At 37.5% G+C, this 17,805-nt stretch overlaps 1 protein-coding gene across 16 annotated transcripts in view; it reads right to left on the reverse strand.

Moving 5' to 3' along the window:
• Positions 1 to 17,805, reverse strand: part of ADGRL2 (adhesion G protein-coupled receptor L2) — a 389,866-nt gene that overhangs the window by 175,415 nt on the left and 196,646 nt on the right. For all 16 annotated transcript variants that reach the window (XM_086901649.1, XM_023932664.2, XM_086901653.1 and 13 more), the window contains one exon: positions 1,170 to 1,211. The gene's annotated coding sequence lies outside the window, so the exon portion shown is untranslated. The remainder of the gene's footprint in view (positions 1 to 1,169; positions 1,212 to 17,805) is intronic.

A 17,805-nucleotide genomic window follows, 5' to 3' on the forward strand; every position in this document is an offset into this window, starting at 1 on the left:
GGGCAGAGCTACAGGTCTAACCCAAGTGCATCAAAACAGCTTCACCTGTAGGTTTTACTTTCCTAGAAAAAAAGAAAACTAACCCTCAATGTTGATCAGAAATAATTCCTAAAGGTCATCACAGAACTTGTATTTTGCTGTTAGTTTTCTGGAACACTGGCAATTTTGATACTGCTTCTATCAGGTATAACAAAAAAACAGTCCCACATATTTTTAATCATCATTTTAAGATCTGATGCATTAAATTTTGTGATTAATCTCCTTTTTTTCAAGGAGTCTTGAGTTCTTTTTGGGATCTTTCAAGGGTAACACTAAGAATCACATTTTATGTCAGAAGTTGTGCTCCAATGAGATATTTTTCAAGTCATATTTCTTTCCACTTTAGCTTCCACAGTAGTTTCACTTCATGATGGTTTTATGTTGATTTCAGACTACAATTTTTATGCAGTGGGAAAGGATATCTTTTGTAAAGTGAATCCCCAAGACCTGTTGGAAAACATTTCTCCTTTGCAAAGTACTCACAGGATTCAGTAGTTTAGAAGTGTTATTTTAGGACGACCTTTACACATAGAGTATGATGAATTTTTCTTTTGATTTGATTGTAAAAATGTTATGATCAAGGGGCAAAATAAATACTGACTTTTTCATCCAAAAAAAAAAAATAATGAAAGATGAAACCATCTTTTTAAAACAACATGATAGCATGCAGAAGTGATGTCTATGTTTGCAAACTACATATTTTTAAATTCATACATACAGCAAAGCTCTAGTGAAACATAAATAAAGATCAATTTTATACAGTCCAAATAGTAACACATTATGAAAGTCATGCCTTTTCAGCCTAAAGAGAGGCAGTTACGTTTAAGGGAGTTTATACATTACAAATAGTTGCTATTGAAAATAAATAGTTAACCATTCTGTGACCATCAGCATTCCTAACAAGGATGTTAAATACTCCCATATTTTCTTTTGAATAATTAGCATAATGTTCTGCAAATCTTTTCTAGGTAGTTTACAGGATTTGAATATTCAAATATTTTCAGCTGTATAAGCCATATAATTATGAAATTGAGCAGCACAGTTATTTCTCAAGCAATTTGGCAATCCTTTCTTACAAGAGTTTACCTTCTGCTCTGTGTTATCAGAAACAGAAAAAGCTTTTTGCTTACCATTCTGGAAAAGATGGAATCCATCATTCTGCCATAAAGACCCTAGAAAGCAAAGAAAGTGTTATTAGTTATTATATTCTTATCTGCAGGGATTCCAACTGCCAAACAGTGCACCAGCATCAAAAAAAAAAAAAAAAAAAGAAAAGAAAAGAAAATACATGTTCAAATCATAGATCAACAGTTTAATGCAGTTTCAAATATGTATTACATGTACTTATCAGGTACTGGATTAGAAAAAAGCACAAGTTATTGTGCATATCTGTATTTAGAACTGCATGCCAGCTGGAATTTATCTGCATAGTGTTCACAAAATCCAGACATAGGATCTTGGCATCCAACTTGTGACTGTATTTTTAAAAATAAAACCACGGGCTTGCTGTCACTCTGCTATAGAGTAGGAGAAAACATGAGCATACAGGGTTATGATCAGAAGAGACAATTATCAATGACATGTTAAAGGCTTTCTTCCTAACTCACTGAGAAATCTTTATTAGTATTGAGGAAATTCCATTAGTATTAAAACAATTGATCAGCCTTTACATTTTGCTTCAGAATAATATTGCTCACGAGTTCTAGGTTTGCAGTGGTCAGACTGGGGTCCTGAGGAAGTGCGGAGTACAGCACACACCTCATCAGCATGCTTTAACCGTGGTGTGGAAATGAAAGAATGGATACTAGTTAACTCTCTTCACTTCCTTCTTTTCTATGATCCCTTTCAGTCTGTTTTATACCTGACATCATGGCTATTCTGTGTCCTTTAGAAAGAAATGAATCACTGCTACCATTCCCTGTACTAAAGGCTGAGCAGAGAGAGGGAGTGATCCCTTTCACTGAGTACCTACACAGAGACTTCTCTGTGATTTCATGTGCTATACCTACCAATTGTGCACTTTGAGAATAAAAAGTTTTCAGAATAATAGGCTAAATTCTGTGATCATTTCTCACACAGAATACAACTTTACTCCTGCTGTAATGGCCAGACTTAGGTACAGAATCTGCCTCCATATATAGTTTTCTGAGGTAAAACAGTTTTGTGCCAAAGTAGGAAGAACACTTAAAACCCACTTATATTCTGAACTGTTTTCACTGTTTGAGAAAATTAAACATGCAAGGGAGAGAATTAAGGAACTTAATGAAATATTATGTTGAGAAAATGTTACTAGAACCAAGAGATGCAGTCAAAAGCCACTTACAAAAATAAAATAAAAAAAAAAATAAATAAATAAAAAAGTTGAGGGCTAAGTAGGACTATTACCTTTAAAGAGGAAAAGTGAAAACTGGAATAAATGACAAATCAATTCCAGGTTCTCACCATGACACATGCATCAGTGGATGAACTATAGGTATTTCAAGGCAAGGGAGACTCCAGATAAGGAAGAATTCCACAGAACAGTGAAGAAGTTATTTCCATTCAAGGAGTTTACCTTGGGCAAAAAGGGACTTTCCAGGGTGTGCAGTGCTGCAGAAATTCAGACTTAATCTAGGTTGCACACAGCACAAAATAGGGAGCCTGGCTAAAGCTCATGTAAATTAGAACAATCCCTGAGGGCTGCTCTATTTCACTGAGGATTCATTGGCCTGTAGCAGCCTTGACTCTCAGCATCTACAGAGGTGGTGTAAAAAGTCACTTTTGCTCCATTCTTCATGGGCTACATCCTCTTCAAAGTGCCTCATGTCAGATTAACACGGGATCTTTCTCTTGCTCCCTTTATAAAATGCAGGAGAATAGGATCCCTCTCAGCCAAACAAACAATATTTCATTTAAGCTCAAAATGAATCCTTTGGCCATCTGTTTCAGTGGAGCCAAGTTTCTCAGAAAGCATTGGCTTCTGTGTGCTTCCCAGAGATCCCTGCTCCTCAGCCCTCTGAGTTTGAGTGAGGTACACATCTATCAACTGCCTGTTTGGGACTCTTACTAAAAAAGTCCCTTCATATCAGCAAAGTAATAATTCCCTTTCCTCCACACAGCTTTTAAGTCCCCTTGCCACAAAGCTGTGATTTTTTCTTTTTTTCCAAAGCTATTTGTAAACCAATAAAATGTCACTGCTTCATAAATGAACAAAAGTTCCCATTGACTTCCAAAGGAATTATATTCGCAAAAGATTTTGTCTCTAGTTCTTAACTGCTTAATTATTAAGTTTCTAGAACATGACTTAGAGTGTTGTAAGCTATGAACTGAAAACTCCACCTATCAGCCAGGCATGCAATCCACCAGGCTGATACACGAGTTTCACACTGTGTCCTCCTGAAGGCATGGCAGCAGAGTTTGTGCTTAAAGTGTATGTTTTAATCTTCTACTAAATCATGGTTTAAGTACAGAAATGGTTTCAGATGAGCAGAGCAGCTGAAATTGAGTTTAGTGTGATGGCTAATGTAAGAACTCTTTGGACACAAATAATTTTGATTAACAAGTTTTTTGCTGCTATGTAGAATACAGAATTATTAGTTTAGAAGAAGTGAGTCAAGGCTTCTCCTGGCTTTTGTTCTCACTTTCTGAAATAAATAACTATCTGGGTGTGTGTATGATCACCCAGCTCTCGAATTTAAAGACATGCTAAAAAGTCTTGGATTTCCTTTCTCGAAAATCAGATTTGTCTATTTAAGTTATAACTGTTTGAAGTGCCTCTGACACTGGCATTACAAATGTCAAAAAAAAAAAATCAGCCCTGTAGCTCCTGTTTGCTCACTCCAGTTTCTGGAGCATTAAACAAAACTGCCCATTTCTGATCACGGGCTCCTGAAGAGGGCAGCACGTTCTAGATATTATTGAACTATAAGCTCTGAGGTGACAGCCTGGGCTTTACTGTACTGCACACGGAGGAAGGGTGAATAAAACTTTCTGGATATTCTGTGTACATGCTTCCCACAGTACAGTAAGTCAACAAAAGTCCTAGGCTTTTGACCAAGGTCAAAACTGTATTTGATTATTAAAGAGAACATTCAAATTAGGTACCTGAAGCATAGTATTTTAAAAGAGAGCAACAAAACACCAGCAAGGAGAACTTCCACAAGGAGTATGTTTTATCTTTAACACTGTAGATAACTTTTCCTATTGGCAGTACGTTGACTATCAAAACTACTAAAGGGGTTAGATTTAATTATCTCACTTCTTTGCACATTTCATCTCAATTGCTATGGCAACATTCAGTTGCCTGAGCAGCAATGTACACTTTAATCAGATATTTCTTCACTCATTTCTCTGTGCACCACAGCAATGTAGTCAAATTTATAGCCAAACCCTGATGCATCTGATAACACCTCTTAGGAATTAATGGTTATGTTTCCTCTGCCCCTCACCCATAGCCACAAAGATTTCTAGAGAGTTTTGCACTCCAATGACAAAAGTTTTAAGAGTTGGAAAGTGGGTGCACTTCCCTACCACTGTTTCTTCCCTACTTCACTGATTTTATGTTGTCTTCTGCCACCACTCCCTTTTCACAAGGCTTCTGCTTACTCGGGAACTCTTCCCATCAAGCAATGGGCAGGTCTTCTGGTCCCTGCAGGAACTCTTTCAGGGCTGACAACAGGAAACATAATAATTGGGCAGACAATATGGTTCCTCCCATATTCCACCCTGCCCTGAAAAGCTTTTTGTTGGATTACTCAGCCCTGATTAAATGCTTCGTCAGAGTACATCATAGTTCTTTAAAGTTCTTGGCCCAGAAACCAGGAACATGGGCTAAAATAAAAGTAATTAGAAGTGATGAGCAGATAGTAGGGACTCCTTATTGAAATGCAGACAGTAAAAAGAGTCAGGAAGCTACAAGTACATGGGGATTACTAAATTCAGCTTATGGGAAATCTTGATATTTCTGACATAGAATATCGTCTGGTTTGCAAACATGTCACCATCAAGGTAAAGGGCAAACAGAGATAAGTTCTTAATGCTGCCTTAGTGTCTGTTGTTAAAAACATAGAAATGCATTAGAAGGATTGAATTTGTTTGGATTATAGTCAAACATTTAGGAAAGAGAGATAGGCATAAAACATTAAAATGTAATTCTGCATATTTTGAAGATTGTTTAGATAGCAAATTTTTCTTTTTTGCATTAAAGAAAATATTCTACACTGCTTTTTGACCTACATGTATTTTTCACAGCTGTTCATATGTTTGCATGTAATCAACTATCACAGCTCACTTTTTAAAAAGCTCTCAGATTGTTGCTGTCCCAAAGATTTTTGGAAACCCTTGTACAGAGTTGTGTTAGACCATTTTGTTCCAGAGAGATATAGTGGAGTCAGAGTCAGAACACTCCACATCTTGTCAATGATAACAAAGTCTGACCATGCACCATGAAGTCACTTTCTACAGTTTATCTCCATCTGAGCCACAGCAGATTTTCTAGAGGCTTCATAACTCACAATGCCAAAAAAAAATATGGTGTCAATTTATTAGGAAAATACAGGAAAAGCTGTGCCCACTGCACTTTCCATACCTGATAGGGGATCTGATCATAAATTACAAGGAAGTTCATGATACATGGGATGTTTTCTATGGATCTGGGGAGACTTTTTCTGGGGAGCTCAGGTACCAAAGCCCAATATTTGCAGGTCTACGTCATGAGGCAGCACTGCCTCCCAATCAGCCAGTGAAGATGTTATTTTTTCAAGATTGTGAAGAACAAGCTGAAAGTTACAGAATCTAAAATGCTTTTCATGTGAGTACTTCTGGAGACATACATGTCTTTGAAAATGATAGGTCTAACCTTATAAATAAAAGCTATTTCAGTTTTCAGGATTACTCTCAGTAGTTTAAAATAAGTATCTCCTTGCAACTTTGTATATCTAATTTGAAACTTTGTATATAACTACACACAATATGTAACAAACAACTCTGCCATAGGGGATGAAGAGATCTTTTAAAGTTCAGATTATGAAATTGTATTAGAAAATAAAAAAAAATTAAAGAACTCAAAACTTTAAACCTAAAAGTTTTGATATCTACAAAAAAGTAAAGATTAAAAAATGTTTGCAGTGTAATTTCTCCCACTTGATTGTTGATTCATGTAACTTAGGAAGAACTATGTTGATTTTCACCAGCTGAGAATCTGTTACATAGTCTTTATAAAAATAACTTTTTATTGCTGAAATTATTTATGTTATACAATTGGAAATTTAGGCCAAAAAATATATTCCTTGTTTGAATACTTTATAAACTGGAAAATCTGTTAAAGATTGTCGTGCTTTAGGAAGGGTGTTCTCCAATTTGGATCCCACCTACGCCTTCCCCTCTGCCCTGAACTGGAGGCACAAAAGGCAAAGATCACATGTTGAGATAAGAACAATTTACTGGAAATGGCAATGATGTAAGAAAATGAACAGTAGCATCAATATTTATAATAAAAATGTACAAAAAAGAGAGTGATTCACATGCAAATATGCTCACCTGACCTGCAGCCACACCACCCTGCAAACCACCCTGCAAGCCCTTCCTTGCCTTCTGGAAAAGAGACTCCTCTCCCCAGACCCCTGGCCATGTGAGGTGGTATGGAATAACCTCCTTGTCTTGGCCAAGCCCCTCCTGGCTACTGCAAAAAATTAACCCTGTTCTGGCTGGAACTAGGACACAGATATTGCAAAAATCCTCATAGAACAGCATCATGTCATTTAAGAACATTTTTTTGACCTTGTATGCCCAAGACTTTTTGGTGTAAATGCGTGAAAATTCCAGTTTTGGAACGTATTTCCCTATCCTTTTGACAGTTTTGACAGTTGTTTAGGATTGTATAGAAGATGCACCCAACAAATGTTAGGAATAAATTACCTGTACAAAAAGCAGACTTGCTAAAATATTTTAAACTTTATTAAGCCCTTTACCTGTTTGTTTTTATGTGAAATAATCAAAAGTAAAACATTTTCAAAACAGTTTTGGGTGAGGGTGTGATTTCCACAGGGTAGGGTAGAGTTCAATACAATGTAATCTCTAAACTAAGGCACGTCACACAGTTCTGTAGGGGACACACAGTTCTCACTACATTTCTTATCAGCAGTTTACAAATTTTTGCTGTGGGTTGCCTCTACTTTTCAGTAATAATTTGTTTCCTTCCCCCCTTTCATTCCTTCTCTAAGTAGATTTTTTTTGTTAGTCTGCTTTAACCTAACCCCACCCCTTCCCTCATTCTGAGTATAATAAACTACATTCTTTATAACTTAAAAACTCTCCTGTTTCCCTCCAGGATAAGCAGAGTTCCTGGCATCCTCCCTCTGCCCAGCAGTTGTCCCTCCCACTTGTCCAAGAGCTGCTGTGATCCAGGTATTCATCACAGAGTATCTTCCTGGTTGACCAAGTCAAACATTTTCTTAGGAGAAGTGCCTGTTTTCCTTGACCCTGGCTCTTTGCAGCCTGCAAATCTTGTACTCAGGAAGAGGAAGGTCCCACCTGTAGCTGCTGCAGGTCCATTTCTCACATGGTTGCCAAAGAAGGGAGGAATTTGTGAGTCAGGGAGATAGGGTAGGATGACAGGAAAATTCAAAAGCTGAGTAAAACTCTGAAGGTTTTTATATTTTTTTAATTCCCACTTCCAGGTGCTCAAAAATTTCTCCTTCCTCTCCTTGGGGTAAAGACTCCCTGCTTGTTATATTGCTTGCAGCAGTTTCTGCTCACTTCTCTAGACACTTAGTTTCAACTCTACTCAAGTTTAAACACCCTTTCTATAAAGCCTAATCTATGTTTATGCAAGTGACCATATTATTTTTTTAAAAGCTTAACCGAGCTAGAACTACTACAGGGGAGGCACTGCTCTGTTTTAGTGTATGTTATGCACACACATACATATGTACATGTATACACAGAATTTATGTATGCTCTTACTGTAGCACTAAAACTCCCAAAGGTATTATTATGTTGTAAGACAAATTAAAATTAAACAAGAGGTAAAAGTGCACGTGAACTGAAAACTGTTAAAAAATGCCTACAGGCAAGACAGAAGTGAACAGCAGGAATTTATCCAGCTGTGGGTGTCCTAGAGTTCCTCTGGGCCAACAGACTGTGCTCTCATTTCTGCTGCAGGAAATGCAATTAAAAAAAAAAAATCATATAAGTGGTGTGAATTTCAAGCAAAATGACATGAATATTTTTTCTGCCTGTAAGATAAAAATGAAGAGAATTTCTGTAAAATGCATTAAGCTACAGGATGGAATGCAGAGGGATAGAGGGAATACATAACAGAAGACCCCCGAAAAAGAGATATCTACCCCGGTCAGAAATTTGACAGAAATTTGATAGGTAGATTAGCTGACAGGCACATCTCCTAATATCTGGAATTAGTAGAGTATGTCAGATCAACTTTGAGAACTTCTTTAAAAAAAGAAAAAATTGTCCTGATAAGAGTATTTCTAAAGCTAAATGCAAGAGGGGATTTTTTTGTACTGGTGGATGCAATGTGACCCTGTAAAGATACCTGAGATGTTCAGAACTGACATGGCTGAAGGTCTGTATACTGAGATCAAATACAGAATCATAAACAACTATAGTAGTAGTAGAATGTGTAACATGTATACTAAATTTGGATTTGAAAATCACATTTTACGCAGGTGCAAAGGGATGCACTCATTAGAGGTGAAGGTGATCAAAGTGAATAATTATTTATCTTTGTGAGAAAAATTGTTAGGTTTACTACTGGCCTTCATTCAAGCCTTAAAACAATGTATCTCACAGCAAAAGAATTTGCTGTGTAAATTAGGTGTTATGCACCCAGAAAGAGAAATGACATGGCTCAATATCACAGTCACATAATGAAATAAGGAAATGTACTCAAACCAGTTAATTCAGTTATTTTCATGACAGTGTTATCCAACAGCTATCACCATGACAATGCATCTTTGTTGATTTAGAAGTGCTCAAAAATGAAAGAGCATTTGGACATGGAGACAAGGATATTAAGCCATGGTAGGCAGAAAGATTAGGAATGTAATTCTGTCTCATTTTCACAATACTGTAATGCCAGTCCTACCACTGGCAGTGCTCCCAATTTCCACTAGGACAAAATAAAGCATGTCTTCTTCTGATTCTTTGCACCTGGAAACTATATCTTAATAACAGCTATATTTATAAACCAAATGCTATATAATGAAAGGAAACGTGAAAATCAAAAGAAAAAAAAGCATTAATGCAGGAGTCAGAATAACACAACAAATAGGATGTGGCTTTCTCCTGGTGAAAATATAAATTAATCATCTTTTCTACTTTGACCATTTTGACTTCAAGTGCAGTCATATAATCTAATTGGTATTATAGAATCATATAATGTTTACATTGGAAAAGACCCTCAAGATCATTGAGTCAAGCCATTTTTCTTGTGCTGCCAAGTCCACACTAAACCATGTTCCTAAGTACCACATCTACATGCTTTTTTAACTACCTCCAGGGATGGTGACTCAGCCACTTCCCTGGGAAGTCAGTTCCAACGCCTGACCACCCTTTCAGTGAAGAAATATATCCACTCTAAACCTCCCCTGGTGCAATTTGAGACCATTTCCTCTTGTCCTATCGCTTGGTACTGTCAGAAGACACTGATCCACACACATCCACAATCAAATTTTGGATAGTTGTAGCATGGTCAGGTCACCCGAGCCTCCTTTTCTCCAGGCTAAACACCCCCATCTCCCTCAGCCACTTCTGCTAAGACTTCTGATACAGCTCCATCGACCTCTGGGCCAGCTGCAGCCCCTCAGTGTCTTTTTTTGTCATGAGTGGCCCAGAACTGGACACAGCACTTGAGGTGTGGCCTCAGCAGTGCTGAGCACAGAGAGACAATCCCTGCCCTGGTCCTGCTGCTACACTGTTCCTGCTACAGGCCAGGATGCCACTGGCCTTCTTGGCCACCCGGGCACAGCTGGCTCACATTCACATTCAGCTGCTGTCAGCCAGCGGCCCCAGGACCTTCTCCACTGGGCAGCTTTCCAGCCACTCTGCCCCAAGGCTGTTGTGCTGCATGGGGTTGTTGTGACCCAAACACAGGATCCAGCACTGGGCCTTGCTGAACCTCACACTGTTAGTCTCAGCCCATGGATCCAGCCCATCCAGATCCCTCTGCAGAGCCTTCCTGCCCTCCAGCAGATCAACACTCCCATACAATTTGGTGGTGTCTGCAAACTGGCTGAGGGTGCCCTCAGTCCTCAAGTTCAGATCATCAGTAAAGATGTTAAACAGAACTGTTCCCAGCACTGAGCCTTGGAGAAAGCCACTAATGACCACTCACCAAATGGATGTCACCACTCTCTAGGCCCATCCATCCAACCAGTTTTTAACCAAGTTAAAGAGAGCATCCATCCACACCATGGGAAGGCAGTTTATTCAGGAGAACATCGTGGAAAACTGTCAAAGGATTTACTAAAGTCTAGGCAGAAAACATTCACAGCCTTTCTCTCATCCACTAAGCAGGTGACACTGTCACAGGAGATCAGGTTGGTCAAGCAGGACCTGCCTTTCATAAACCCACATTGGCTGGGCCTGTGCCCCTGGTTGTCCTGCACCTGCTGTCTGATGGCACTAAACATGATCTGCTCCATGACCTTCCCCAGCACTGAGGTCAGACTGACAGACCTGTAATTCCCTGAATTCTCCTTTCCAGCTGTTTGTGTCATATCTGCTAAGTTCTTGTCAACAGGGACCTCTTGAGTTAGCCATGACTAGTGGCTGGACAAGAAAGTGGCTTGGTCAGCACTTTCACCACTTCATGAATATTAAATGCAAGTAGCTGAGATTGATATAGTTTTTTCTATATGAAACTAAGCAATTTGTATATATGAAACTATTTTTCCTTCAGGATAGATCTATGTGAAACAAATCTAACCTTAAATTAAACCATAGCCTCAAAGACTTCTGCCTTTATAGGGCACTTCCATGCTTAAAAGCACCAATGTCAAATGCACTGGTTTTGCTCAACAAATCTGCTCTTTGGAGTAAATCAAGATTTCTAGTTATTAGGACTTTTACTTTTGGATCAGGCCCCTTGTGCATATCCACATTCATGTATGATTACTTTAGTGGAAAAAGTGGTTTTATTCCCATTTATGATGGAGTGAACAGAATTATCTTTTGGCATAACTTACTGTATCAACAATGAAATGTATGCAATCACATTGCATTTAAATTCTGTACTATAATAAAGCTGCATTATCCCAATGAAGGGTAGCAGAAAAACTGCTAATGTTTAACTGTGAGCATCTTTAGTAATAACAAAATGCATGAGATAGAAGGAATCCAGCCTGGTCTTTTGCAGACCATTTGAGTTTTCCAAGTTTTGCAGTTAAAAGCTGTAAAATATATTTTTATTAGTGAACTGAGAAAATTAGATAAATCCTATGAGACTTAAAGCATGTGGAAATCTATTCTGCCATTCTAACAAAGTTTTCCTGATGCAACTGCACTGAAATAGTTCTTTTTGTGAAACAATTCAATTGTTAATGCATTTTCGAGTATGAATAGAATACATTTAGTAAAACTCACTTGTACTCTTTCTATATTGTTGCCTTCTTTGGAAAAATTTGGCATATACTGCATGTTTGTGTTTTCTTTATTACATGCAATATTTTAAAGAACACTTTAAAGAAAAGTGTATTAAAACTAAAGTCCATGTTCATGTGTATATTCTAGCTGAGACAGTCAAAGGTGCATGGCAAAACTAGACCTCTGGCATTTATTGAAATTCCATGGAAGGTAGGCTTCCCAAACTATGTAGAGAACAGAATTTCTCAGCATTTGTTCAGGTATGCACCTTAAAGCAAAACTTCGTGTGATCAAGTACTGTGCACATAGGATTGAGTTTGCAATTTCCTGGATAGCTTTTATGAGGGCTCACGCCTCTGTCTTTCTCCTCTCTTTGCTGTTTACGTTCTGCTTTCCATTTTCCACTCCCTGCTTCTTAAAGCCTCCCCAGCAGCCTGCTGGACTGGGCAGGAACTGGGGTCGGTGTGGTGATCAATGGCTCGGGCTGTTGAGCATTCAGCCATTGATCACACTGAATAGATTCATAGATCTCAGCCATGCCATCACCAGCAGCTGCTTCTACTTAGCCTGCCAACTTTCTGTCACCTCCAGGATTCAATGAAGTTCAGAGGCAGTGTGAGAAGGTTATATAATTCTGTCAAGAGATCATGTCTTTGATTTTTTTCATCTCTTAGACCTACATGTCTACCCTTTGGGGGTCTATCACAGGCTGAGAAGTTCCAATATATTACATACCATAACACAGCAGTCTAAAGAGTGCTATATAAAATATATAAATGCCCTTCCTTTGAAGAGAATAGCAGGAGCTTTCACTCCTTTCTTTCATTAAAAGAACATTACCTAATGCTGAAGAGAAACCACAGCTGTATTCATATATGTATGCACATGCTTTGCTTGTAATTTGAAACACATTGTCAGATATTATCATATCTAGTGTTCCCTCTCTCACTTATATTTAAATATTCTATGCCTAATTTGTAAAAGTAGAAAGTTACGTTAATCGCTTGGATAAAATATTCACAGTTTAGCAACTTTACTGGGAAAACAAAATGTATTTCACCAAGCTATTAAAAATTCACTGGGAACTCAAATGCTACTTTCTCATCTAAAAACTCATCATGCAGTAGTAGCTGACCTTTTTTTTGCTCCATTTTTTCCTGTTTACTTAGCGCAAGTAGTTTATGCTCTTGCTCACATACACTGAAGTACAAAGCTGCCACACTTTTGGATGTTACCATTTCCCAGCCTTCCACCCTGCCCCTCCACTGGAAGATTGTAATCCCTTCGACAGGCCCGTGGATCAGGGCAAAGGCTTTTCCCTGGCAGTTTAAATTAGCAGGCGGTGTGAATGTAGGTGCCTCAAGTACAGACACATGCCCCTCTCTCTGGTCCCTGCAGGCTGACAGTAATTTCCAGCAGAACTGTAAGATGGACAGCTGTGAGCATGAATATCTGAAATCATGGCAACGGCATCTGGCAGAGCTTGTCTGTCACAGCCCCGTGGCTGAAAGGCTGGTTGGCAGGGTGGGCTCTGCAGGCAGGGCTCTGCTGGAAAGCTCAGGCCTACAAATCCTCTCCAAACAACTGGCACCAAAGAATAAAAGTAACCACAGTGCACAGAACAATGTTGTGGCAAAGTCAGATTTCAAAGTTTTAAAGCAATGCTGAAACGATTCACAGGAGTCAGGCTGGCTGAATGCATTGGGCTGAGTTCCTGTAAGGGGAAAGGATGTGAGGGGGAATATGAAAATATTCATGATTAATGATGTTGGCCATGATGATATTCTCTGGTCTTCTGAATGATGATTCCAAGCATTCACAGAGGAAAAAAAAAAAGGGATTCTAGATATTTTCTAGGAATTAGAAAAAAACCCTCCACATTTAAAAAAAAAATTTAATTGATCATTGTGAAAAACTTCAAATCGATAGTGTCCCTTTTAATGTTACACTTTCAAAGCTTTATGAAATATCCCTGTTAAATGAGGCTACTACTTTAACACATTCAAAGAGGTCTATGCAGCTTGAAAACAGACTCAAAAGCCAGGAAAAGAGGCCATATTCTGTTATACGAATGCAGTTTCAGGTTTAATGAATCCAGAAAACTTACCAATAAACATAGTACATAAATTAAGTTGATTTACTATGCAATCTGCAATTTAAAAGCGGACAAATAAAGACTTAAAGCTTCCTATTCTACCATCTTGCCATTTTTATAGTTTATCATAATAAAAAATGAAAAGAAAGTGATATCAGTCAATATTACAGGATTTCATATTAGCTTTTCACATAAACCAGGTGCAAGCAATTAAGAATATGCTTCCTGTGTTTTTAAAAGGCTTTTTGTCTATTTTCTTTTATCCATTCAGTTAAAAAGAAAAGAAATATCCAAAGATACTCTGTACAGTTTGTGATTTTTGCTGCCTGTCTTGGCTATCTGGATGCATCAGCTCTCTTCCTGAGTACTTGGTGTCTTGTAAGGCCCTTTTGAGTTCACATTAGAAGAGATAAAATTTTCATAAAAAGTTACTGGAGTGATACTTTTAACAAAACTAATTTTAATTGAAATGAACTCAAATGCAAACACATCTTTCCATGTTAGGCTTGGTATACCCATTTCAAACCATTTCAAACCCATTTCATAGCAAAATCCATCACTTGGACTAAAACTAAGGTGACATTGTCACTTTAAATCACAACTCTGTATTTCAGCAATTGGCATCTCATGAAGTGGTTGTGCTACTTGCAAAATATTCAAGGACAATATTAAACAACATCTACAACCTTCCCAATGTTATTTAAAGAAAAATCAGGTTTTCTATCTCTCTAATTTCTCTTCCTCTTCAAATACTGTTATTAACATTCTTTTTTCACACAACCTTAGTTTCTCCTCTTTCAATTTTAATTATTTTTTTTTTCTTTCTAAATTAATCCTTTGTTTGAATTGCTACTTTTGAGAGAAAAAAAAAAAAAAAAAGAGTTGTACAACAGACAGCTGAGTATTTGCCAGTTTGCTTTGGGTCTTTTCATGTTCCTTCTCAGAGGCCAGATCTGACAAGGTGCTGAGCATCAGGCAACTCACTAAAAGTTAAGGGTGCTGAGACTGTCTCAGAAAAGCCTAGCATATTGCAGGATCATGCCTTGCACAGCGAGTTCTCCAAGTGATGACTATTTATGTTTCACTGAATAGATTTAGCATAAATTTTAACAACTCTAATATGATTGGGATTTTTTTAATGGGCAAAGAGGAGGCTTTTCTCATGACCATATCACTCAGAGCTTTGAGAATGAAGTGTACAGCAATGCCACACAAAATGTCTGGCAAAGAACCAGATGTCATAGTAACAAACACACAAATACTGGAACACATTAGAGGCAGTTGCAAGGTGTATTAGCTCTTCAGTGCTGAGAAGGCAGCCAGATCACTCTAAGTTCTTAATCAAAAAATCTTAATCAAATAATAGTACAAAACAAACTTATACAAAATCACCAAAAAAACCACAAGGATGACCCCCAAAGTACCAGACACTGTTTTATTCAGCTGGGCTGTGTTTTTTTTGGTTATAGATGCAGCATTAAGTAATAATCTAAATATGCATGCTAACTAAAAAAAAAAAAAAATCTCTTTTTTAAAAATCTAATTTTAGTCTAAAATTCTTAAATTTTTTCAATCTGTCACAGAGATAGAATATATCTTCTGTTTCTCCACTTCTTGCAGATAAGCATTTACAATTTCTTTCACAGATGCAGTGAAGAGCCATGGAGTCTGCAGCTGGACCTGAGAAGCACCTGTGTCATTCTGAGCTGAATTGTGCAGGACATTGTGCTGGGAGGCCATCACTGCCCTTCTGCCAGCTGCCTTACCCAGGCAAGGCTGCAGCAGCCCTGGGAGACTGCTCTCACCTACACAGGGTTCTGTGACATGGTCTGTCACTGCTGGACAGAAACTCACACAGCTCACAGTTACCTTGACTTAAGTTTAGCAAAGGCTTACTGAAATCTTTGTTCTTAAAAGCTGTGTAAATTTCCCCAGGATTTTCCTTGATATAAGAAAATTATGTTTATGGCTAAGTGTTGGAAGTTACAGCTATCCCTATCGTAAGCTGTTATTTAACTCATGGATATAGTGCTACTTTTCTATCCAAATATGTGCAGCCAGGTTTTATCCACTGTACCAATACATGCCACACAATCATGGGATCACACACTCCTAGGATGGTTAGGCTTGGAAGAGACCTTAAAGACCATTTAGTTCCAAAGCCCTTGCATGGGTGTGGACACCTTCCACTAGACCAGGTTGCTCAGAGCTCCATCCAGCCTGGCCTTCCAGGGATGAGGGATCCACAAATTTTCTGTCTGGGCATCCTGTTCCCCTGCTTCATCAGCCTCACAGTAAACATTGATATAACACAGTGATTTACTTTAATTACATATTACACATGTAATATGTACATATAATTGTATACAATGTAGTAATACATATTACATATGTAATATGATTACATATAATGCTTTAGCTGTACAATAACTTATTAAATGGAACCTTTCATTATGAAGAATGCATCCAAATTAAAATCTTACCTTCTTTGTGAAACCTGAATCAAACAGTCCCTCCTGGTAATAAAACTATTAATACAGACAAAGATATATTGCAGAAGCAGTGGGCCTATGGGTATTATGAAAAGCTGAAAAAATTTGTATATGAAATGCAGTTTCAGATGTGGTCTGTCTAGTGTATAAATAGCACTGCTTTTGTTTTTGTTGACTTCATGTGAACATCCTTTCATTAAAAAACTGAACTTATGCAGTGTCCATTTGCTTCATCCACCAGGTCCACAGCAAAGCCCACAGACCAGAAAGGGTGCTGTAAACCTCACCCTGAATACCAGTAATCAGAGGTGTTTCCAGGGAGCTCTTGGTAAACATTGTTCTGATGATAGAATCTCAGCAGTTTTCCATGCACTAATTTGTTTAGAAAATGCTAGCAGTAGGATTCCATTCAAAAATAAGTATAGCTCTCATTTAATTACAGAATGACTTTCCATCTCTTCTATTCTCTGAAAATTCTATACCTATATGTATAACATTCATTAACCCCATATATCATAAAAATCTTTTACAATGTAGCTATGTAGATGTTCAGGGCAGAAAAGTGGCAAGCATTTGTTCTGAATCTACACAAGCAAAAGGACTAAGAAATACTAGATCAGAAACCAAAAAACCCAACAAAAACTAACAAGCTAAAAAAAAAATTTGAAAAGTTCTTGCTCCTAAAAAATTCTTGCTCCTTTTGAACTACTCAGCTTATATCAGAAAACGTCAAGAAAAATACTTAACCCTTCATCATTTACTCAGTTTTAGAAATTAAGAATAGTTTTTCCTAATCACAGTCGTTTTGTTTCTGTTTTGTTCTTTTCCAAACATAAATGCATATAATTTTTTTTTGAGTTTAGTATTTTCCTTTGTCATATCTCTTTTGTCTTTTTTGTTGAATGTAATTTCTACTGCTGGTACTTTGCATACTTTGAGCTTTCAACAGGTTAGACCTGAGGTTTGTATTTCTTTCTTGTCATTCACACATATATATAATAAAAAAAAGTAAAGAAATAGTATTTCTAACTTACCTTAGCAAGTCTCTCAAACTTTTCTAATCATTAACCCCTTTACTGTTTTGTATTCTGCCCTCTCTTTTTGCTTTATCTTCACCAACTGCCTCAAAAGATAAAGAAAAAAGTGTATATTTTTCTTTAAATCATGTTTTTGATTAAAAAGGTACAATGAAGGCTAAAGAATGTTCTATTTTGGTTTAGCTTCTTAACTTGTTTTTAATCATATTAAGCAAAATTAAAAACAGCCACTTGGAGATTAATGCAAGAACACACACACACACAAAAAATAAAGAGATTGAAAACATTTTAAAACTATTTTTAACTAAATTTTAATGAAAATATTTAATATCTGAAGAGATAGCCTCCATAATAAATAATATCTGTCTTTCATAGTGTACTCCACGTGTAGATCAGAAGGCATGGTACTGATGAAGTCAGGTAACTGAAATGTTAAAGAAATGGCAGCACAGAAAGGTGAAATGGTGCTCAGCCACCAAGTCAGGTACACCTGAACCTGCAGCACCCTGATGCTATATCTGCTTGCCAGCACTGGCTCCTCCCTGGTTTTGCTTTCTTAAGT

This window comes from Cyanistes caeruleus, chromosome 9 (assembly GCF_971803275.1).
Source record: "Cyanistes caeruleus chromosome 9, bCyaCae1.hap1.1, whole genome shotgun sequence".
In the NCBI taxonomy this organism is placed as follows: Eukaryota; Metazoa; Chordata; class Aves; order Passeriformes; family Paridae; genus Cyanistes; species Cyanistes caeruleus.